The sequence below is a fragment of the Rhea americana genome, unplaced genomic scaffold (genome assembly GCF_003343005.1).
Source record: "Rhea americana isolate MKP2758 unplaced genomic scaffold, rheAme1 scaffold_142, whole genome shotgun sequence".
Lineage (NCBI taxonomy): Eukaryota > Metazoa > Chordata > Aves > Rheiformes > Rheidae > Rhea > Rhea americana.
In genome coordinates, this window is record NW_028185506.1 from 2225607 (window position 1) to 2249670 (window position 24064).

The following is a 24064-nucleotide window of genomic DNA, read 5'->3' on the forward strand; positions in this document are numbered from 1 at the left end:
CAGACAATTGTCTCCTGACTTTTAATAAGATGCCAGGCATAATCTGAATCTTCATGAAACTAACTGCTTAGGAGGCAATTTTAAGCATTTTCTCTCTCTGCTTCTCTCTTTGCACATTTCCATGTGGTGGCTGGAGCAGAGATGACAAAGGATCGAGGGATAATGGCTGCAGAGGATGGGTCTGCCCCTGTTCCTGTGGAGACAACAAAGGACAAAAGTCTGTGTTGCTGAAGTATTAAAATTAGCCACTAGGAACTTTTTGTGCCTCATGACTAAACAGAACTGCCAAGCCATCAAGGATAGGGTTCTCTCTAACTGGCCCCTTAGCACATTTCAGCCCCATGTGCAAAGTCTAAAGCAGAATCTCCACTAAGATAGTGGGGCTTGTGGCAGGCATCCTAGATGCAACACTAGGCATCAGTGTTGCGTGTATACCTACTATCCACAACCGTGAGATGCCCTCAGCAGTGTCTTTCATCCACACGACTCCATATGTTCCACATATTAGATGCCTCATGAAGCAGATGTTTTTCTGCAGCTCATGGACTGCAAATAAGGAAAAATGTGCTTATATCAAAGTTTATGACAAGACCAGACACACAGAATTCAAGCTTTGACTTTGAGAGGCAGCGGGCACAAACTGAAACACAGGAAGTGCTGCCTGAATATGAGGGGGAATTTCTTTCCCCTGAGAGTGACAGAGCCCTGAAACAGGTTGCCCAGAGAGGTTGTGGAGTCTCCTTCTCTGGAGATGTTAAAAACCCACCTGAATGCAACCCTGTCTAACATGCTCTAGGTGACCCTGCTTGAGCAGGGAGGTTGGACTCCAGAGGTTCCTTCCAACCTCAACCACTCTGATTCTGTGATTTGCTCGTCCAGGAAATAGAATGAGACAGGCGCTCATTTCCTGGTAAGGATCAGAACCTAGGCTTGGTTCTGTGATTCTGTGATTCCAAAAGACCTAGCAATGAAAAGGAGTCAGGCTCTGCAATGAAGGTGAACATGGAGTATTGCATGCACAGGGCTGGAAGGTTTTGGAATGGCAGTGAAAGTGGCCAGTATAGGAACTGTATTGACTTGAGGAAAGTATATTCAATCCTCAATTGCAGGATTGGTGGTAGGACTTGGGAGAGGCAGCCTTTGTTTTCTGAAGCATACCTCCAACTCTGTCATGAGCTGGGCACCTCAAGTGTTCAAGCACAGTTCTCTCTTTTCCTTGTTTTAACCACTGAGATATGGGAATGCACCCTTTGCCCTGCTAACCACTTAACACCCTCAACCTGCCATGTGGCAAGTTTCTTGATTAAGGACCTTAATCTTCATCTCCCTCCCTCTTTATCATCCTCAGGACCACCCCTGTGATGGCAAAAGATGTGCTGGGCCCTCACCTTATTTGAAAGGGGCATTGTAGTTCATCACTGTAGTTTTTTTCTGTAAAAGGAGAGGAAAAAATGCCCATGAGATACGCTCACCAAAAAATCACAACTCAGCATTGTGTCTGTGCATCTAGAACTGGTGTGCCCTCAGTTTACAAGCCATGACTCCTGCCACTGTGACAACTGAAATCACTTGTATATGTCAAAGTTTCTGTGTGCAGTTAGCCTAGATTCATCCAAGTCATACAGTCTGCGACCTTTTGAAGCACTGTTACAGGATTCTTCACTTTCTGAAGAAATAACAATCCCTGACACATTTTTAGCTTTTCCTCCTATTAGGGACCCCAGAAAACACAGGTCAAATTATTGTCACTGTCATTATCCCAAGCTATCTCCTCACTTTTCTGACGCCCACAAAATGAATGTCCAAATACACAGCTCTGAACTCCTAGCTTCCTTCTTGTTGGAAGAGTTAGACACTAAGTGGTGCCACCTGCCAGCTTCAAGCTTGCAAGTTTTAGGGGCAAGAGGAAGAAAGATCCACCATCTTGAAGCCCAAGAAGGTAAGTCCACTACTAAAGAGTTTTTAAGGGGAGGTTAGATGAATGTGTCTGAGATGGTATCGGCTTGGACTTGGCAGTTTCAGAAAGTTCCTTCTAGTGTTACATTTTTGAAATTTCTGAAGTCCAGCATCTGAGCTCACCTGGCATGTAGTAATCATAGACCTTGATATTAGCAGGCTTAAGATCCTTCATCCATGTGTCCTGCTGCACCAGCAAGGTGTAGACCTGAAGCTGCTGAGTCAGCTAAAGCCAAGAGATGCAAAGATTACAGCCAGAACCASAGTCTTGTAAGACAGTCCCTTCAACCTGCTTTCACACAAACTTCTGTGAGGCCTTAACATTGTAATAGATCTGTTCTGCCTTTCAGTCTGTCTCAGTGGTACCTTTTACTCAACCTCTGTGATCATACACCATTTGGGGGCACTAAATTTAACTTAGTTCATGAAAGATATCAAATTCACGGAGGCAATGAGCACATTCCTATTCATTTTTGCTCTGAACTCCTTCATGAAGGGCTTCTTTTCCTGCGTCAGGCCTCATTTTCTACTTGTTCCTATATAATCACTTTAGATTAGCTTTTATTCTGTAAACTCACACAACCTGTTAGATTAGACAAATACAAGGTGCAGGTGAACATCTGCTGGATGGTGATAGTTACATGAGCTGCTGTTCAGTGGATTCCATTCTCTGCCACTTGGCAGCCTAAGCTGAAATCTTTCTCTGCACTGCCTTTCTGCTCTGTGCTGTAGACACAGCAAAAAGAGCCCTTCTGCAAGGCTGATGGAGCCATGCTAAAATAACCTGTTCACTCTCAGGCTATCTTAGCTCAGCTGATACACAGGTGGAGATAAAGAGTCAAATCCCAGAGAAATGTAGAAGTTCTCCTTGAAAATTCAGAGGTTTTCAAATTCATGCCACCTGTTGTTTCTGGTATTATTTGGCTATGAGTGTGGCTAGTGAAAGGCTGGAGTTAATCTGCTAATCTATTGACTAATGAGGCTGTAGAGTGAGCATTGCTACTCACAAAGACATCTGGTTTGATATTGACTAATCCTGGCAAACTCCATGAGCAATTTTAGATGCTTCCTACTACATTTAGGCTGCTTACAGCTGGGCAACAATAGCACTTGCTGCTTAAAATAACTCGTGGAAACAAGATATATAAGAGCCTTAAAAATATCCGTTAACTTGCAGTCCTCTTAATGATTAGATTAGGCTAAATTCCACTCACTTCATCCAGACAGAGAATAATTTGGTCAGCTTCACGTTGAACTTTCTTCATTAAATGCATTTTATTTAGCTGAAAATAGATAAACAAAATAAAAAAGCCTATCAGAAAGGCTATATCAGGAAGCAGAAGTATTCAGGGGGATTTGTCATTGTGAGAGCATGGACAAAATTTTAATGGGGACAAAGAAGTGCTTGGGGTGGAGAAAGGCAAAGTGAAGATCTTCTTGTGGCATAGAAGAGACACTAAGTGTAAAGACCTCTTGGGAAGAGAAGAACTGTATTTACCTGCCCACAGGAATGCTTATGATCATGCTTACAATCTGGCATGATTGCTTACAATCCTGCATCACAGACATCTGTCACCATTCCCACCCCAGCTGGACACAAACTCACAGTCTCACCTCTTCCAGTGAACCTGCTATGGGGCTRTGTCCAGTCAGCAGCTCCACTTGGATCAGGATGATGTTGGTGAACAGATGATTTCTTGTACAGCTGCAGCAGGAACCCAGAGAAGAGCACTGAACCATGATCTCCACAGGTACTCCAGCCCGTCTTTGCCACTCTAGTGGAGGGATCTGTGGTTCCTTCCAGTGCTCCTCCTGTAAGCATACTTGTTTCTGTACTGTAATAAATACTTGTGCTTCCCCAGATCTCTCTCAACTATTCTGTGCCAAGGTGAACAAATTCCTTGGAAGGTTTCTGGAGTTTCCTTCTATAGGCAGGACTCGGAGTATCATATTCTCCTGTTTTGTTGGTAGTTCTGGACCAAATCAGGCAGAGGTAAAGCAGAGGAGGGTGATGTGACAAGCAGCCAGGAGCAAAGAAGGGAAGACTTTGGAATGAAGTCAGCAATCAGTCCCTCAAGGCCTTCACAATACTGGTGTTTTGAGAGCGCATTGTGTAATGAAGGTGAGACTCAAAGGCCTTGGGAGAAATTGTGATGACTGATGCAATGAAGAGATAGGACTAGAGCCTATACCATCCTTCCAGGGCCTGGCACCTTCCAGTTAGCTGAGGAGAGCACAGTTAAAAGAATAGGGAAGTCTTAACAATCGGACCTTATGAGGGAAGGGAAATCTTGGCCATCTAGAGGCTGGTGCAGGCCAGTAGCCTCTCAGCACAGAGGAAAAGGACAGTTGAGTGTCTCCTACTGAGCACGGACAGTGACAGGAAACTGGGTGRCATGGGGCAAGGTGCATTCTGTCTGCACAGACATGGCAAAGGTGAGGTTGCTTTTCTGTGGAGGGATATGGTATGGCCTATCAGGAGAGAAAGAAAGAAGCTAGTCAGCAGCTTTTTTGCTGCCAAACATCCTTGTCTAGGATTTGGCTGCTGTTTGCTGTCTTGCATTGATATAAGAGAAAATGATGTTGTGGAAGTAGAGGTTGTGCTACTGCACTGTTCCTAGTGGTTGTCACACGGGCTCTTAGAGGAGAGGTATAGCTTTAACTAGGTGATGACAATCCAAACTTCATATGGGAAACTGCTATTCCTTTTCCATTGAATCCCAGCTACTCCTGCCAGCCCTGAGGCCCTCGATTTCTGCAAGTCACTACAGTCTATTTTCAGTCCTGGCTAAACAGTAGAGTGAGATTTTCTCTGGCTTTGCAGGGCTTTTCCCCAGGCAGATCTTGCTTTCCTTGCAGAAAGAAGCACCCATGGCCCTGCACATGTGCACTGTACTCTTTGAGAGCGYCTGCCAGCTCTGCTGTCTGTAACAGGAGCCAATTAGTGTTGTTTACCTGGATGTTTTGGCTGAAGCCCTCAGAGGAGAGAGAAGTCTGAAGATCAGGGCCCTCCTTGCTAAAGGTCTTGGTTGCATACAGAGCTAGGGCTTCTAGGGCAACCACCATGTCCCATGGGAAAAGACACATATTGAAMAAAATAGGGTCCCTGATTCCTCCGCATGCATAGTCCTTAGCCTTTCCCTTCCTTGTACTACAGCTACAGCCCAAAACAGGGGTGAACATTCCCCTTGGAAACTTAGCATGGAACTAGCTCAGAAGAATGCAAGTACTAGGATTCGCCCTTTCAATTCCTAGGAGCACACATCCTCTCTCTCTCTCTCTCTCTCCCTCTCTCTCTCTCTTTTTTTTCCTGCAGGCATTGCTAGAACCTATTGCTCTCACAAGCCCCAGCTAACAGCAGGTTATCTGCTGCTGATGGCTTCAGTGGATTGCCTGAGTTGAAATAAAATACCCATAGGGGTTTTGCTGCTTGGTAAGCCAAGATAAAATCTGTGATACTTTTCTGACATTATCTGAAGACAAACTTGACTTTGAAAGGCGAGCCTTTCATCACCACCAACAGATGGTGCCTGATATCAGCATAGGAATCCCCTTCCTTTTTGGACTGTTGACTCCAGAACATTTGGTTATCTAAGGGAAGAATAGGAAGACTTACGGAGTATGTAGTTGTACCTAAAGACCCTGGAGTCCTCCTCAACCCGTGTGCTTAGATACTGAGACAACATATAGATGCATATCTTCTTCCTTATCCTCCACTCCTTGCTTTTGCTACCCCTCCCCCCAAAAAATAAAAAAAATAAAAAGCAGCTGCAGGCTGAAGGAGCTCTAGAATATGCATGAAGCTCCATAGAGCAAGTCTGTCTTGCTCACATTAAGTATATAGCTTGTTTCTACTTGGTAAACAGAGAATATCCAAGCCTTGAGCTCCCCACGCAGCTCTGACAGTGTTCCTTACTCCTGTTCTGCAGTTCCATCACATTGTATTCCTAGGGTCTCCACACAGTTCTGCCCATGTCCCTCACTCCTACCTCTTAGAGTCTAGTACGTGATTTTATGGCTACCTTATCTAATCTTTTGAGGATTTTCTGCACCGGTGCCTTATCACCTGCTACTGCAAAGGCATTTGCTGCTAGTGCCAGGCTATAAAGGCTGGAACTGCCAGTATTCATATTGACCAAGTCTTTTATACATTTCAGAGCTTTCCACAAAACTGAGTCCTCAAATACAAATAAAAGTTGCTGGTAAGGTGTCTCAGGGAGGAACTACAGCTTTGGTATGTGCAGAGGAGGTAGGAACAGGGACAAAATAAATATGGAAAAAAATGGTAATGCACTCCTATGTATGTAAACATAGGCAGACCTTAAATTTACTTGTCTGCAAAGAGGTTGTACATACAGCATGACCTTGCTGCTGATACTCTCAGAGCGTGGCATCCCTGAGTATGTGAGAGCTATGATGATCACAGAGCTCAGCTGTAGTCCTTCCTCCACTGCACCCTGCAGTCAGTACAAAACAAAGAAGAGGAGGGCTGCCATAAGGAGAGAGAGAGAGAAGTTTTCTAGTGCTTTCTGCTTTCCAAGTCAATTCCAAGTCTGCACAGACAACAGTGCTGATCCTTTACTTCTGCTAGGGAAGTGCCAGGGCTGGTATCTGCTCATGCAACTACCACTGCCAGGACATTTCTCAATCATAGGACACCAAGCTCATTTGTGTAGCTCATTGTCTCCCTCCATTGGAAACTAAGCGCCTTTCTTTTTCCTCTCTCCTTCAAAAGGATTTTCAGTAGCAGATTATAGCACTAGAGGAAAGTAATGTTCTCACAGCCCAAGTACCACATTATATCTCACTTGAGGGCTGGAACAGTGGCAACATGTGGAGGAGCAAAGAAAAATGTAGCTTTTGTGAGGGAAAGTAAAAAGTACCTTTCTCTACACTTGGAGGAGTGATTCTCTGAGGACACTTGCCTGTGCAGTGAACTTAGTGGCACTGCCTTGCTGGTTTTCTGTATGTGTCTGTGCGTGTACAAGTGTTGCGTTTCTCAGTGCATACGGTGCACTCCTGGAAAAGTGAATCTCACTAGTGGCTTCCATCAATCCCATTCATTCTTTACACAGTGAGGGGCTCAGATTGAAGGAGGAAAAGGTAGCTTATTAGTAGGGAAGGAAACTAGTGCAGTGTACTAAGGAATAATGGAGAGCTTGAAAACCTTTTTAGTTTTAGGGAGTGTGTTTGGATTTGAGTGCATTGGTGCAGTTCCTGTATGGGTATCATCAAATGCAAGCCTCCATCATCCACAACCTGAAGAAGCACCAACATGGCTAAGCACGACCCCGAGCATCCACCAAGGTAGACCTTGGGCCCTTCAGGGCCTTCCTCCTGCAGTGAGATTGGGTTTGTTCTTGGCATCCAGGCTGGGCCAGATGCGGAAGTGCTTAATGAGTGACCAAGCATATCATACAATCAAGCCATTGTTGAAGAGCTTCCCCACACTCTTGAAGCACCTAGAAAGAGTCTGACATTTTACCAGGACACTAGCATCCTTTATATTTTGTTCATCTATGTGGATGAAGTCCTGGGCTTGGCTGAAGGTCTTGAGGACAAGGGTAGTCAGCCTAGAGCCAAGGAAGAGAGAAGAAAACCAGACTGAACCAGTCACTGATGCTAATCTCTAGAGGGATACAGAAGTCTCTGTATCTTCTTCTATCTCATCCCTGCAGAAATACTAGCAGGCCAGAGCCTTTTGAAATACTTGGAACTGGAAGCAATAGGCATGAGATAGATACTTCTGAAGTCTGTAGCTCAAGCTCATATTTTTCCATTTGCAGCAAGAGAATATTTGAGAAAGAAAATTCACTGAGAATTCAGTGTTTCCCCCATGTCTCTGTCAGCCCCAAGATGATGCCTGTGTGTGAGGTAAACCCAGAAGGGCTGATATTTGATGACCATAAAGGTTGCTCACTCAACTCCTCTCACACACCTCCCTGGGAACAATGCACCACAGAAATCTTGGGAAGAACAAAGCTTTGAAGCTAAGTCTTCAGAAGCAGACTCTCAGTTGAGGCTGCCCAAACACAAACACTCAAGAAGGGGTATCCTAAATCAGTTCACTGGTGTGTTTCTTTTCTGAAATGTCTTAGAAGTGCTTTATGTTTGAAATAACTTTACATCTCCAGACTCACTCAAGTTCCCCAGTGGTCAACATTCAGGCCAGCTTGAGCAAGACCAGATCCAGTTGTTGCCCCTCAACTGTTTCTGGAGATCTCTCCTTCCCATGTGTTCCCTGGCTCACTTCCTTTCCCAAAGGCACTATATGAGCCATCTGCATGCTTATATAAGAGTTACTGTTGATAGTCTGTGGAAAGAGGTAGGAGACAGTGAAGACATTCTGTCTGTCACATTCTCAAGGTGACAGCCTCTCCCTTCAATAATTATAATGATAATGATAGTTACAGAAAGCATTGTCTCTAAGGAATGCCACAAAGGGTTTTCAGAGGGTATCTTTTACCCTATGTTTAGCTGAGATGTAGAAGCCTGATTACACCACTGTAATTCCCAAGATATCAGGCAAGTGATACTGGATAAATCCTGCTCATCCCCAAGATGTCTGCTGAGATCTTCATCAAACAACCCAGTTTAGTGAACATCACCACTTAATAAAACAACATGAAGAGAAATCAGTTTACCACTTTCCAGATAGTCAGTTGCTTTCTGTTAGATTTCTGGAGTCAGTTGTCCTGTCTCTTCAAGGTATCACGTGATGAAGACATTGGGAGCAAAATGAACAGTGTTCTGCTCTCCACAGTCATTGGGCATTTGGAGGAGCTCCTCTATGTTGTCCAGTGTTGTTCCCAAAATATCTGCTGTGGGACAGAATCACAGCTTAAAGAGCTTTACATATTCTTGCATACTAAAAACTTCTGTGCTCATTGATTCTCTAAATAATCCACTAACCCAGTTCGCCTCTGCTCACACTGGGTAGATATTAATGTCAACAGACCTGTGGCAGTGTAGAACTAAGTGGTCAAAGGAGTAGACTGGCAGAAACATAGATAAGGTACTCCTCCTGTCTTGCCCTTGGTTGGGTGAAGTTACAAGTCCATCTGGCTCAGTGTCACTTGTATAAAAGAGGCCAGAATAGGATGCCTTCCTGGAAGACCTAGGGGCCCTGGCGGTACTACACCTCATTGTGTACATTTCTTTTTGCTACTTGCATTACTATAGAAGATATGGTAGTGAAGAAGTGAAGAAAAGCCTCTTGCAGGGAAAAATCTTAATTTCTAAGACTCTCTAGAGCTCACCTAAGAAAGAGATATGGGCTCTCGCTGATCCTAGGACCACTTTCTCTGACATAGTGAAGGTGATTGTCTCTGAGACAAAAGTTCCTGCAAATGGCAAAAGCATCAGTACAACAACAGCCAAGAAGCAGATGGCAGACCCACAGACACTCTCTGTGGATAGCATAAACAAGATTGGGATCACCTGGCCACGGAACTGAAGTCAGAAATCAACTGACAGGATGACAGGGTGATGAGGTCACCCACAGATGTGTGACTATGATGTGGTTATGCAATGGCTTGGTGCTGTCAGGAGGTTGTGATACTGGGGAGAGTTGAATGGCTTTGTCTTCTCATAAACTTCCTGAGAATGCTCCAAAATTCCCAATTTTCCCCTCTCCATGCCTCTCCAGACAGTACTGGAGATGTTCAAAGATGACATTGCTTCTGCTTGGGCTTCTTGATTCGTGCACATATGCAGGCCCAGTGACTCCTGTCTCACAGGTTTCCACATCGACCTTCTGGGTGGAGAAGGGGTATGTGTCACAAAATCACAGAACGGTTGAGGTTGGAAGGGACCTCTGGAGATCATCTAGTCCAACCCCCCTACTCAAGCGCGGGGTCACCTAGAGTGCATTAGATAGGATAACGTCCAGATGGGTTTTGAATATCTCCAGAGAAGGAGACTCCACAACCTCTCTGGGCAACCTCTTCCAGGGCTCTCTCACTCTCAGAGGAAAGAAATTCCTCCTCTCATTCAGTCGGAACTTCCTGTGGTTGAGTTTGTACCCATTGTGTCTTGTCCTGTTGCTTGGCACCACTGAAAAGAGTTTGTCCCCATCCCCTTGACACCCTCCCTTCAGGTACTTGTACACATCGATAAGATCCCCCCTCAGTCTTCTCTTCCCCAGGTTAAACAGGCCCAGCTCTCGCAGCCATTCTTCATAGGGGAGATACTTCAGTCCTCTGATCATCTTTGTAGCCCTATGCTGGACTCTCTCCAGTAGCTCCATGGCTCTCTTGTACTGGGGAGCCTAGAACTGGACACAGCACTCGAGATGAGGCCTCACTGGGGCTGTATAGAGGGACAGGATCACCTCCCTCAACCTGCTGGCAACACTCTTCGTAATGCACCCAGGGATACCATTGGCCTTCCTGGCCACAAGGGCCCATTGCTGGCTCATGGTCAACTTGTTATCCACCAGCACTCCCAGGTCCTTCTCTGCAGAGCTGCTTTCCGACACATCATCCCCCAGGCTATACTGGTGTCTACGGTTATTTCTCCTTAGGTTCAGGACCCTGCACTTGCTCTTGTTGAACTTCTTGAGGTTTCTCTCTGCCCAACTCTTCAGCCTGTTCAGTTCTATCTGAAGGGCAACACAGCTTTCTAATGCACTCCCCTCCATTTGCTATCATCAGCAAACTTGCTGAGAAAGCACTCTGTCCCTTCATTCAGGTCATTGATGAATAAGTTGAACAGAACTGGCCCCAGTAATGAGCCCTGGGGAACTTCACTAGCTACAGCCCTCCAGTTAGACTCTGTACTGCTGATGACAACCCTTTGAGCTCTGCCTTTCAGCCAGTTCTCAATCCACCCCACAGTCCACTTGTCTAACAAACACTTCGTCAGTTTACCTAGTAGGATGTTATGGGAGACATAACATCCTGTGTCGAAAGCCTTGCTGAAGTCAAGGTACACAACAGCCACTGCTCTTCCCTCATCTATCCAGCCAGCCATGCCATCATAGAAGGCTCTCAGATTTGTTAAGCAGGATTTTTCCCTTTGGTGAATCCATGTTGACTACTCCTGATCACCTTCTTTTCCTCCACATGCTTAGAGATGCCATCCAAGATGAGCTGTTCCATCACCTTTCCAGGGATGGAAGTGAAGCTGACTGGCCCGTACTTCCGTGGGTCTCCTTCTTGCCCTTTTTGAAGACTGGAGTGACAYTGGCTTTCTTCCAGTCCTCAGGCACCTCTCCTGTTTTCCATGACCTTTCAAAGATGATGGAGAGCAGCCTAGCAATAATATTCTCCAGCTCCCTCAATACTTGTGGGTGCATCCCATCAGGGCCCATGGATTTGTGGGTGTCACATTTGCCTAAAAGATCTCTTGATCCTCCTCAACCAAGGGCAAGTCTTTCTTTCTCCAGACTTGCTCTCTTGTCTCCAGGCTCTAGGACTCCCGAAGGCTGCCCTTAGCAGTGAAGACTGAAGCAAAGAAGGCATTCAGTAACTCTGCTTTCTCTGTATTCTTCACAGGTTCCCACCCCATTCAGTAGTGGTCTCATATTTTMCTTTGTCTTCTTTTTCCTACTGATATACTTGAAGAACCTCTTCTTGCTGTCCTTGACATCCCCTGCCAGATTTAACTAGAAATAGGCCTTAGCCTTCCTCATCACATCCCTTCCTATTCTGACAACATTCCTATATTCCTTCCAAGTGACCTGTTCCCTCTTCCACATTCTGTAGACTTTCTTATTCTGTTTCAGTTTTGCCAGGAGCTCCTTGGTCATCCATGCAGGTCTCCTGCGCCCTTTGCTGGCCTTCTTTCTCCTTGGGATGCACTGCTCTTGAGCTTGGAGGAAGTGATGTTTGAATACTAGCCAGCTCTCTTGGACCCCTTTTCCTTCTAGAGCCCTAACCCATGGGATTCCTCCAAGTAGTTCCCTGAAGAGGCTGTCCTCCTGAAGTCCAAGTTTGTAATCCTACTTATTGCCTTGCTTTTTCCACACATGATCGTGAACTCCATTATCTCATGGTCACTGCAGACAAGGCTGCCCCCAACCTTCACATCTCCAATAGCCCATCGGTCTTCCTTTCCAACAGCCCCCCCACCCAGTGGGAAGAAGTCTAATTAGCTCAGAAGGCAGAGCAGTAAAATGAGATGTCAGTCGGGCACCCCATCACCTTTGTCAGAGCAACTTCTGCAAATGGCCTCACATGAACAGCAGGGATATGTCTGTTACTGATAAATTTTGCTGGGAAATAGGTTTCTAAGTTTTTATACTAACATGATCCCCAAGGCCCTGATAGCAAGCAATTCAGATAGCTCCGACACACACAGCATGTCCTGAGCTGCTGTCTTCAGCATATGCCTTTATTCAATCTCACTTGCAGAATCACGCTTCTTCTAGCCTCTCTGAGAAAGGTGTTTACCCTACTGGTGAACTCTCTAAGAGGCACTCCATCAGGCTGCCTTAAGTCTGAGAAACTAGTTCTGTAACCACTTCCCTCCATTCTCTGGCACAAAAACTGTACTCTCAGTGCAAACATCATCCTGCTCAATCACCTCAGCAGTGACAGTGAAATTCACCTTCTATTCTTTAGGAACAAAACATAAAAAGACCAGATTGCTCATGTGCACCAAAATTTCAGTTTGCTTAGCCTAAGGCCACTCATTCATACTTTGCATGGTAGGACACCTTCCCTTCCACCCCAGCTCTGGACTCTTCAAACAGCTTTGCCACTGCCTCCTGCTTCTGTCTTAGACCCTACTCCTCCTTTGCCCCTCTTACCTAGTTTTATTGCCTTCACATCTCAGAAAAATGTTTTTGCTGAATCAGGGCACAGACAAATAGCGAACCTGACATTGTTGTGCACAAATTCAAAATCCGTGACATCCATTAGGCTAAGCTGGAGCTAGAGATGGAATAAAAGGGAGTAGGGGTCAAGTGCAGAAGCCCATGGTAAGCAAGACAATGGCACAGTTGCCAGAGTTGTGGGCCACCATTAGTCCATGACCCTCACTATCCTGTGGGGTTATGTCACAGCACAGCTGAGCCTATGCAGAAGCAAAACTTGGAGATGGCTGTGCATGGAGCTTTTTTGAAGGGCTTCCTTGGTGTCTTTTACCCAGTTTCTGAGGGGACAGCCCTTCTTCTGGGCCTCCATCAGTGAAATAAATAATGTTACCATACACCCCTCTGCCCAACACTCATCTTGGAAGGAGCTACTTACTACCATGCACTGCTTCAGGTAGTTGAAGAGTTTGGTTGTGAGAGAGAATGACTCTCCACAGAAGATGGACTTGGGCAAGGTGAGTTCCACAAAGAAGGGCTTGAAGCTCCACAAGCTGATGGTCTCTGAGATTCCCAATCCATAGCTCTCTGAGGTGCAGGAAGTCATGGACTTCCAGTCTGTGATAGTGTCGGGTGGTGTAACAGGTAGCTCAGCAGACCCTGAACCACTGAGGAGAAAACAGAGAGGAAGGTGTTGCTCCCATTCCTGTGAAGATTTCTCTTGAGTTGTATGGAAGGCTCTCTGGGTAATTTGTGGGAGGAGAAGGGCTGGAGAAATGCATTTTGTAGTGACAGTGACCCCCCCCCCCCAAAAAAAAAAAAAAAAAAAAAAGGATTCCTGTTGCTGATTTTGAATCATGGCCTTAACTTTTATATATTTACTCTATTCTAAAAGTGATCAGTTGCCCAATTTAGTTACTATATTAAGAGGAGATATATTTTAGTATTGATTGGGCTGTAAGGGTCGGGGGTTTGGAGAGGAAATTACAGAAATGTGCAAATAGCTGGTGTCAGGCAAAGATGGCTGAGGGAAAAGGCAGTACTACAGATACATTTCAGATATATTCTTGACTTAGGGAGGGACTAACCTGAGCAGGGATATAGAGAAATGACCCAGGAATAATGGGCATGGGAGAGTCCCATCCCTGTTCTCCCAGGACTGCCACACATGAACTGTGATTGAACCCAACTGTATTCCTACAAAAATGATTTTTCTTGATGTTGTTTGGAAACTCTGTACACTCAGCCCTGCAAGTGTTTATGGTAGTGCTACTACTTTTCGTAGGATAACAAGAGGTGAAGTTGCAAACAGAGGAATGGAGATGGAAAAAATGAAGAAGGAGTATGAGTTGGGAATGTATGTATGTGAAGGGTTCTTAGGCAGTGAGACAGAAGTATGGAAAAGATAGCAAGAGAGTGGGCAAGGAATGACTGAGAGACTCTTGCAAATCAAAATTTGTTTCTGGACAATATTGCACCTCAAATTCCTGTTTTGTGTGGGCATATTGGGCCCCCCACGAAACCATGTTATACATCCAGCCTGAGCCATAGAGTACTGTATCACATTTCTACCACTCTAATACCCAAACTCTCAATCACAGCTAGGAAGTCATTATGAGAGTCACTTACTGATCTGTATGCAAGCAACAGAAGACAGTCCATGGCCTGAAATATGCACAATCTATCTAGATAAGATGGAGAGGTAGAAATCCCATTTTACAGATGAAGAACATTAATACATGGGAGAAAGAAGAAAGCTGAGATGATTGTCTGTGTAAATGAGGGGAGAACTGTGGATCTTGCATGCCTTGACTATAGCAATATCTTTGACACAGTCTCCAATAGTGTCCTTGTAGCCAAGTTAGTGAAATGTGGACTGGATAAGTGGATGGTAAGGATGAAAAATTGGCTAGGCCATCAAACTTAGAGAGTGATGCTCAGTGAAATAAAGTCCAGTTGGTGGATGTTTACCTGTGGCATCCCTCAGGGATTGATAATCAGGCTGATACTGCTTAATAGCTTCATTGATGACCTGGAAGAAGTGTTAGAGTGCATCTCTACTAAGTTATCAGACTATATCTAATTGAGGGAGGTGGTTGATACAACATGCAACAATACAGGCTGGCACCAAATGCCTAGAAAACAACTATTCAGAGAGAGATTTCTCATGTATGATAAGTTGAGTATGAATCAGTTGTGTGCTCTTGCAATAAGGAAGGCATCTACATCTGGGATGTATAAGGAAGACTGCAGCCAGCAGGTTGAGGGAAGTGATTATTTCCTTCTGTGGAATCTCCATCCTTGGAGATATTCAGAATTTGACTATAGCAGTGTGATCTAATTGCCTTGTGCAGGATGTTGAGCTAAAGACTTCTGGAGAGATCCTTTCTATCCTACAAGATTCTGTGATTCTGAGCTGTCTGAGATCATTTGGAAAATCTCAAATAGAGCCAGGAATTGAACCAAACTTCCATTGTCCTTATCCATTTCTTCTGGCTTTCCTTGTCTCTGTGGGCACAAAGGCAATGATGCCCTGGCTCTACTCCTGCCCATTCCCTTTCAGATCTCGTTGGCAGGAGGTTGGGATCATGTGGGGTCACAACCCATGATTAGTCTCTTGACAGTGACCAGACTCCAGGTAAATCTTTCTGGAAACCAGGTACATACTGGCTTTGCTTTGCTGCCCATTTCAACATGCTTTAACTAAGCATCTTCAATAGCAGTATCTACCTGTGTACCCAGGTTGTCTGAGTTGCCCACTCATCATAAGCAATTAGGAATATAAGCATTCATTCAAACACAGAGTATCTCTGAGATTAGAATAGAGTTCAGGTGGGCAAAGCTCAACTCCTTACCCTCCTGTTGGAGAGATGCTGTTAAAAATCCTGCAAATAGTTAACAAGACTTGAGGACAAGAGAGAGGGAAAACAGTGTTGCAAAGGATAACCAGCTCCAGCCCAATAATCTTGATGAAACCACAGCACTTTGAAGAATGTGAGAGGTTGGCAAGACAAAAACAGCAGAATAATCCAGAAGTGACCTTAGGTTCATTAAGGCTTATTAACATATTATACTACACACTCACTATGAATAATGAGATGGAAATGACATGATAATGATATTACTGCCTCTTCTCCGCTTCCTATGCTAATTAACAGGAAAGTTAAAGCGCAAGCACAGAGCAAACATCTGATGCAACGAAACTGTAACCAGTAGAAAAATTTGTATAAAGCACTTCCTGAAAAGTGTGTATAAATAAAGAATGAGAAGGGGAGAACGTGTGCTAGCTTTGTGGATTTACCACCTACCATCCATCTCTGTGCAGAAATGAAATAATATCTCAACCCTGTGTGTAGAGAATTGGCTGTCTGAGCATGGATATCAGGCTGTGCAAATGAGCAACCCTGACTTGCTGATATGGACTAACCTTGGAGACACCTTGAAGGACAAATAATGAGGGAGTAAGAATGAATGCTGTGTAAAAACAGGATGAAGGGGTTGGCGAGACGGGACAGTGAATATGTGGATAGCCAATAGCACAGAGCTTTGCRGCGTGAACTATAGTAGTAAGCCRATTAGATATAGCCAGCTGGATGCTTGAGCGTGTGAACAGCATACGATGGTATATAAGCAGGTTAAGTTGCTGAAATAAACGGATCATATTGCTAGCTCATATTGGGTCGTCTTATGATTCCGCAAGCCTGCCTCCGACACCTGTGTGTCTATGGGTTGCTTGCACACCGGGTAACAGAATCCAGTTTTGGGAAAACACTCCTACTCCCATTTTGATCCCCCCCACATTCCTTGTCCTCTTCAAGATGCCCTCAAAGTTCTTCAATGTTAGTCTCCTACAGTAAGACATCCCAAGTGAGCATGTGAATCTCAGCTATATGTATGTGCTCCTCCAGAAGGAACTCAGCCTGCTTGTAGACACTTCTTGCTCTTTCAGCCCCTGCATAAAGGCCTCGATACCCCCATGTGCCAGTATTGGCTGATTCTCTTGTTTTCAGCAAAACTTCTCCCAGTCTTACAAACAGATCCTCCTTCTTGAGGTAGCTGTCTCACCCTCCCTCTTGACCAAATTGTCTTCCTATCTGCCAGCAGAAACTTCCAAGTAGGTTCTTCCTAAGTAACCAATATTCCACCCCTCCATTGCCCTGTGCATTCACACTGCCAAGGTCTTTCTCCTCTTCCTGTGTTCATCTCCTGTTTAACTTCTGACTCACTCATCACTTCTGGGAAGCAATCCCCAGTTCCTCAGTGCACTGCATGTGCAGCTGCCCTTGTGTGCCCACGGGTGTATGTCACCCATGATTTTCAAAGAAACAGGATAAATCAAGATGTAGACATACAGTCATAGCAGAAAGTGGTCTGGGAGTGGCACTCAATCACAGTCTTGATTTTAAGGCTGGTTAAAAATGTTAGACCTGAATTTTGTCAGAAAGAAGGGGGAGAAAAGAAGGCAGAGCTCCATGGAGGGGACAGCATGTCTGAGGGTCTATCTCTGACCCAGTCTCCCAGCTTATCAGCATGTTGCTGCACCTCTGACTCACGTAAAAGCTTCACAAGGAGAGAATGCAGAATCAGTCTGCTCCCAGAGCCCAGATTCTGAACCCTCACATCAAAGGCAAATCTTTACTGCCAGGGGTGTGGGGATGACTACTCACATGTGCATGCACACAAAGTCACTACAGTGGTATCATAGTTTGCTCCTCAGCCCAATGTAGACTTGTTCTCATTTCAACCTTGTTTGACCTCTTTACTCCTCCCAGGTTTTACCCTTCTTTCTCCCATGCCCCCTTCCCTTCTTCTCAGGTGCTTTGCTTTTTCAGCCTCCTCTCACTCAGACTGACATTCTCCACTCCCTCCAATTCCTAAAAAGTCTGGGAGTCTACAGTTTGGCAAAAGTGTGTGTGTGGGGGGGCTGTGCTTTAGGGATCTGTCTGATCAATGGGAATTCAGCAAGCTAGAGCATCTTGTGTCAGAGAACTCTCAGTTCAGAAGCATAACAAATTCAGAACCTAAAGTGGTTATTGTTTACAAAAAAGATGATTTGTGAAGCTGCACTGGGGTACAGAAGGGCTTAGCTCTGATATTTCGAGGATTATAGAAATTAGATTTACTTTCAGAAGTCCATAAATGTCTAGTTGGAAAACTGCATAAGAATAGCTGTTGCACATGAAGAGTTACATTGTTCCTGATAGAAGAGTAGTCTGAGAGGAACTGATGGTTCCTGAGCCCTTGTGGATAGTACAGTAGTCACTGTAAGTGTCTGTGATCACACTGCGGTACTCTTGAGGATAGCTGAGCATACTGTATATCTGTAGGCAGAGAATGAAAACAATACAGGTTAGTGTGAGAGGGAGAAAGTTTTTCATTTCTATCCAGAGATTCTCTATGACTGCAGAAGCACAGCTCAGATCCTGCCTGCAACAAAAGCCCAGCTCCAGAGATTTTTGAGTTTCATGGACAGCCTCCAAAGGTTTCAGTTGCACAGCACTAGAGATGAACCCCTTTTGGGCACAGGTACCTGGCTGTGGCCACAGCTAGTTTACAGTTTTAACCTGAGAGCTTAATGCAAACTGAGAGGAGACCCTCTCTGTAAGAGTCCTTAGGGGAGCATCTTGTCTGACTGAGAGCACATCCTAGATACACCAAGAGGCATTTCAAGGGTCCTCAGACCCAGTAAATCACAGGTCTAGAGGAGAGAGGGCCTTCCACTGCCAAGCCTCCATTGCTTGTTCAGTCTGTGAATGGAAGGACTGGCTGGTTCTTGTGAGTTGAGACAAAGATATGGAGCCTATCACACACTGGACATTTCTTCTAACAGCTCTTATTTCAGAGCACTGTGATGGATTGGTTCAGGAGATGGAAGTCTCTTGCCACTTGGTTGCCGTTGTGGCAAAAAGTGTTCTAAGTTTAACAAGGATGGTCTTTGGCCTGTAGTGGGGGTAATGGTGTACTCTACTAGATCCCTCAATATAGACTGAGAATTTGGGCTGAGGGTTGATACTGGGCTGAGGGTTGATACTGGCCTTCATTTCTTTCTCATGAACCCATCTCTGGTCCCTATGCAAATGTTTGTTAACGTATCTACTGTGACTGCTTACCCAGTGCCTGCAACTAGAGTCTCAAAAACACATATATTTAATGCTGATACAGGTGGTCCCTCTCAAAGATGCCCTGTGGTGATTTGAGCTGGCATAGCCTCCTGGGTCACTGTGGAGAGTTTCAATCCTGGCAGCACATACTGCCTAAGGCATGAGCAACTTAGAAGCAATTACAGTGGTGTCTGGTATCTTGAATCCGTGGGAAAGTCTGTGGAATTAGTTTAGGAGTTCATGTAGGGAACTACGAGGCCTCTCTGTGTAATGCAGGATGTAAAGCATGGAGATGCTGAGCAGGGGCTGTGGGACTGCAGGGGCATTTGGAGGCATTATTGATTGTGATGGTCAGTCCATGGCGGACAGAACTCTGGCTACAGTTGCACTGTCCAGCCAAAAAAGGACTTAGTGATGAGTTGATGGGCCTTTATAAACATACAAAATAAATGGGAACTGTTGTCTGAAATGGTGAAGCTGGATCACAGCACTACATTTGTATAAACTGGCATAAAGTATTTCAATAGGTGTCTGAGAAACTCTGTTTCTGTATTAATTGCTTGGTGGGTGGGATGTACAAATCTGCATTAGCTACTGTCCATTGCTAATTTGAACTGGGACCTTCCTGTGTGGGTTATTACAAATCCTTCACTGCTTTCAGGCATCTTTCCTCAGCTCAGGTGATTGAATTCTGTATTTTACCTATAATATTAAAACTAAACTAAGAGATTACAGAGGAAAAAAACAAACAAACAAACAAACAAAAAAAAACCCCTCAGAGCTCTTTTGGGAAGTTTCCCTAGGTTTGTGGCCACATTAACTGCTTAAGCTTTTATTTTCTGTATGTTTAATATAAAAATGTGCTTAAAGAATAGTTTAAGATATTCACAAATCTCCATTTTGAAGCCTGCAGGGACTAAAAGTCCTGTGCTACTCCAGAAAAGTTGATGGAGAGGTATTTACAGCTCAGTGACAGCCACCATTTGTTGCAGGAACCCCCTATTTGATAGACATCATGACACTGTACTGCAAAACTTGTGTGGATATTAACGGAAAGAAGGACAAGAAGTCAAGGGCTGTTCTCACTCATTCTGAGATAAATGGCTTTCTGCACCCATTTCTCCCCACCATCGTTTTACACCTTTTGTTTTCCCCAAGGCAAGAGGAGATCACCACTTTTTATAAAGTAAGTGTTTTACCTCAGTTCCACCAGGTGGTGCTGTGGGAAGGAAAAAAACAGAGCTATTGGCTGTATGGTTTGATGTAAGTTACCATTCACCTCCCTGAGTTATTTGTCTCTCAGACATACATGAGTTTCCCTAAAAAATTCACAGGTGCTGTCCCAGCATCATGAGCAGCATCTGTATAGTAGGTCATGCTCAATGCTGCTTTCAAGCAGCCAAAACAAGAGTGAGATTAGATGTCCACAGATGATCTCCTGGCTGTGCCAAGAATTGATCCAGATATCCTGGAGGCAGCTCATACCATTTTCAGACTTATTAAGGTTTCTCCAGTCTTGACTTACTGGTTCATTGCTTGCAATAAAGTTCTGATCCAAGATTACAATTCGCAACTTGACTATAGAGCAAAAGAAAAACAGGGCTGGCTGAATCAAGTCCATTAATTATAATAGGGATGGAAACATCTAAGAAAGATGTGCTGATGATGTGCTTTATTCAGAAGGTATGGGCAGAATTCAGAGCCAGCCATTCTTGGCCCCATGTTCAAAGATTTGTTACGAGATCTCAACTCTGCTAGAAAAGAGGGGTGGAAGTGGTAATGTGGGGTTTTGGGGAAGGCTGGCTGTGCTTCTGAGAAACAGCACTTTTTTTAAATATTGGACCTATGATGGGGCAGTCAGTCTTGCTTGCAGTGAGAGTCAGGCCAGCAGAGATGACGGAGAGACACAAGGAAAATAGTTGTGCCCTGTGGCAATCTGAACTGTCTTAGAGTGGTGATGAGGCCTGCAGGGCTATGATCCTCTGAGGCAGACAGTCTATGAGAGAGAGAAGAATTTAGGCACACTCTGGATCTACAGAAGCACTCAGGAATGTAACATACTATTGTATGAACCTTTCCTCATAAATCAGCCAAAACACACAAACCATGCTCACACTGACACACTGTCCGAGCTTAGCTAGTACTGGAGAAAAAATGTGCCATGCTGGCATGGGTGGGAACTATCCCTAAATCCTTCACAATAGGCATAGCCAAGAATGGTAGAGGGAGATGAGGGCTGTGGCCTGTCTTCCTTGCAGAGCAGGCACCACTCAGCTAGCTGCCTGCTCCAAGAGATAGCGGCTACCCCATATGTCGAGGTCTGTGCTATGGAAAATAATGCTCACCAGCCACCATAACAGGGTCCAGCCTTAGGTTCCCACTGATTCCAGAAGGTCAGAGACAACTAAAGCAAAATAAAGTTTAATGGCATATGTACAGTAATTACAGCTTGAGCTGGGTGCCTCCAAGGAGGGACCCCCAAACACAGAAATTCCTGGGCAATTATACCTTACAATCTAAATCCTCCCCTCTTGTCATGTGATAGTTTGGAACTAACAGTAATATTAGAGTTTGGGGGTCTTCCAGCTCCCAGTTGTTCCTTTCCATAGTTTCCAGGTGTGTTCTTTACTTGTTATCTCACTTCTGCATAGTTGTGGATGGCTCTTTTGCTCCTTTATCTTGTGGTTCCTTTGTTTCTTTTTTCTGTGTCCTAGGTTAAAGTCCATCTCCCTGCTGGCGCTCATTAATGCTAAACTGCTTATCTTTCTCTACATCTTTCTTTATCTCATAGGACATGGAATTCTACCATACCAACCTGTCCAGGTTTGTACATAGGTTTGTCTGTCTGGATAAAAGTCTTTTTGTCTACATGCTTGATTAGGACTTTCTGTTTCTTCTGAAAGAACTGAAGAATAACTCTGAGATAGCTTCTTGGAACATGATGACAATAAAAGTCACTTCATCTGTGTTTCCAACAAGAGCAGGGACCTTCAGACATAGCTGTAAATTAACCATTATTCAGGATTTTGTATCCGTAGGCTTTCGAAATAATGATTTTGATACTGATTTTATATTTTGCTCCCTTCTACTTGCCCTAAAAGATCTCAGAGCACTTTTCAGAATGTTTTCTAAAGAAAAAATAATAAAAAAAATCTAGAAGAGTAAAATATCAGTGAGGCTTCAGAGCATTGTCAGCCCTACATATGCTGAAGTAGAAGATTCAGTGCCTGATTAAAAGGTGCCCAAGGGAAGGCACAGTCCTTGGCCTTCCTATCCAGCAACAGCAGAACTCATATGGCATACACTCTGCTGACAACCCTTGAGAATCTCCTTCTCACCTGGAAGCTTGTGCAATGAAAAAAGGTGAGGTGAAAGATAGGATGAATGATCAGAGTCTGATTCTCAGCTTTGCTTTGCAAGGTTACTGTCACACAGATTGGGACTGCTTCTTTTCTCCTGAGCTGGAGGCACACTTTCTCTGAGAAGGGGTAGTAGAGCTGAGATGGTATTGCCACAGCATAATTCCTACAAGAAGAAAAAGAACGCATATGAAGCTGACTTCTTAGGAGGATTGATTTTGACCCTGGGATTTGGATACTTCTTAATAAGACTCCTGGTCCCTCCATTCCRGTGTCATGATGCCAGTGAGACTAGATTACACTGCTCTTTCCATCTATCAGTACTGCAGCATGACCACTGAGTCTGTGCTACATGCTGCATGCACATACAATAAGAGGTAGTCACTGGTTTTAAGACTGAATGTCAAGATAAAGTGGAGAAAATGAAATAAGTTTGGCCTAAGGTGAAAAGGCTTGCTCATTTCACACAAGGGATTAGCAGCAGGGCTTAGACTACACTGCAAGTTTCCTGAAACTTTGGTCTTTTCACTGCACCACACCATGACTCCTCAGCAGCTCACTTGGTTGATTATCTGCTTTCTGTCTTATGAGCTATTCTTGGGCTCAGAACCAATGTTACACATTGTATGAGTCTCACTGTCATAACTTCATGTCCTGAACACAAAATCTCATGAGCATCTGCTCTTCAGCTCCTGAAACACTTATTCTCCTTGCTTTCTCAATCCACATCTCAGATGTCTGTGGCTATTAGCATATCTGTGCACATGGATAAGACCGAGAAGCTGTATTGGTTCGTATCACCTTATAAAGTACTGCAGCAGCTAGGACCAAAGAAGAGCCAACATTCAAGAAGCAGTTGGTTTCTTTAAATCATCAAAATGTGTTCTCCAGAACAGATTTTAGGATCCTCTGTTTGATGGAGCCCTATATCCTTCAGCCAGGTGTAACTGCTGGCCCTTACCTCCCAGAGGCATATTCATGGTAGTTTCCACTTCCTGCCACACCAGGAGAAAAACATACTACACAGCAGGCTTGGCAATGGGAACAGTACTAGGTAGCAGACAAAATTTGTTTTTGTTTTTGGCTTTTGGTGAAAACAGAGGTTTGATTAACTTGAAAAGTCTTATCACTGATTCCTTGTGCTTACTGCTGCTAGATAGGGTCAGCCAGTGGCACCTTTTGYGGTATCAGGAGGACAGGACCTGGAATGATCAGAACAGCTAGAGGCAGGGACATGAATTGTTGAAAGTTCTTTGCTGGGGCTCAACACCCTGGCAGGAGAGAGTCAAAGTCCAGCTGGCAGCAGCCTTGAGGGTCGTCACGCTTAAAGGCTGTCAAGCTGCCTTGAGCAGCTTGTCTGCTGCTAATATCAGGGGAGCTGATAATATATGTCAACTCTGTCTTGATTTTTCTTCTTAGCACGTCTCATGGCACCTCCTCCCTGTCATTGGACAATAAGGATTGGAGGTACACTAAAGACCTAATTGAACTTACCAGATATCCCTTGCTTCTAGTGATCCCTGAGTGTACTCTCTACTCTGGAAAATTTTCTTTCACATTCCCCCTTTATTGCAGTTCACCCCTTGTTTTTGCTTTATGAGCTATAAAAGTATGAGACATCATCTCCAAGATTATCTTACAGGGATCCCAAAAGCCAGGCTAGATTATTTTATGAGGAAGCTACAGCAAGCATTGGCACACGGGCAGGACAGCAGATACCGAAGCAAGCAGTATTACCACAAAGCAAAGCTCTGTGCTAAGAGAAATGGTAGGAAACACACAGCAGTAAAACCTTATCTCAGAGTGAGCTATATCAGCCTATATAACATGTCCAGGAGGAAGAAACTGCACTGCCCCCTGGAAGAAGCTTTTAAAACTAGACAAGTTTTTAA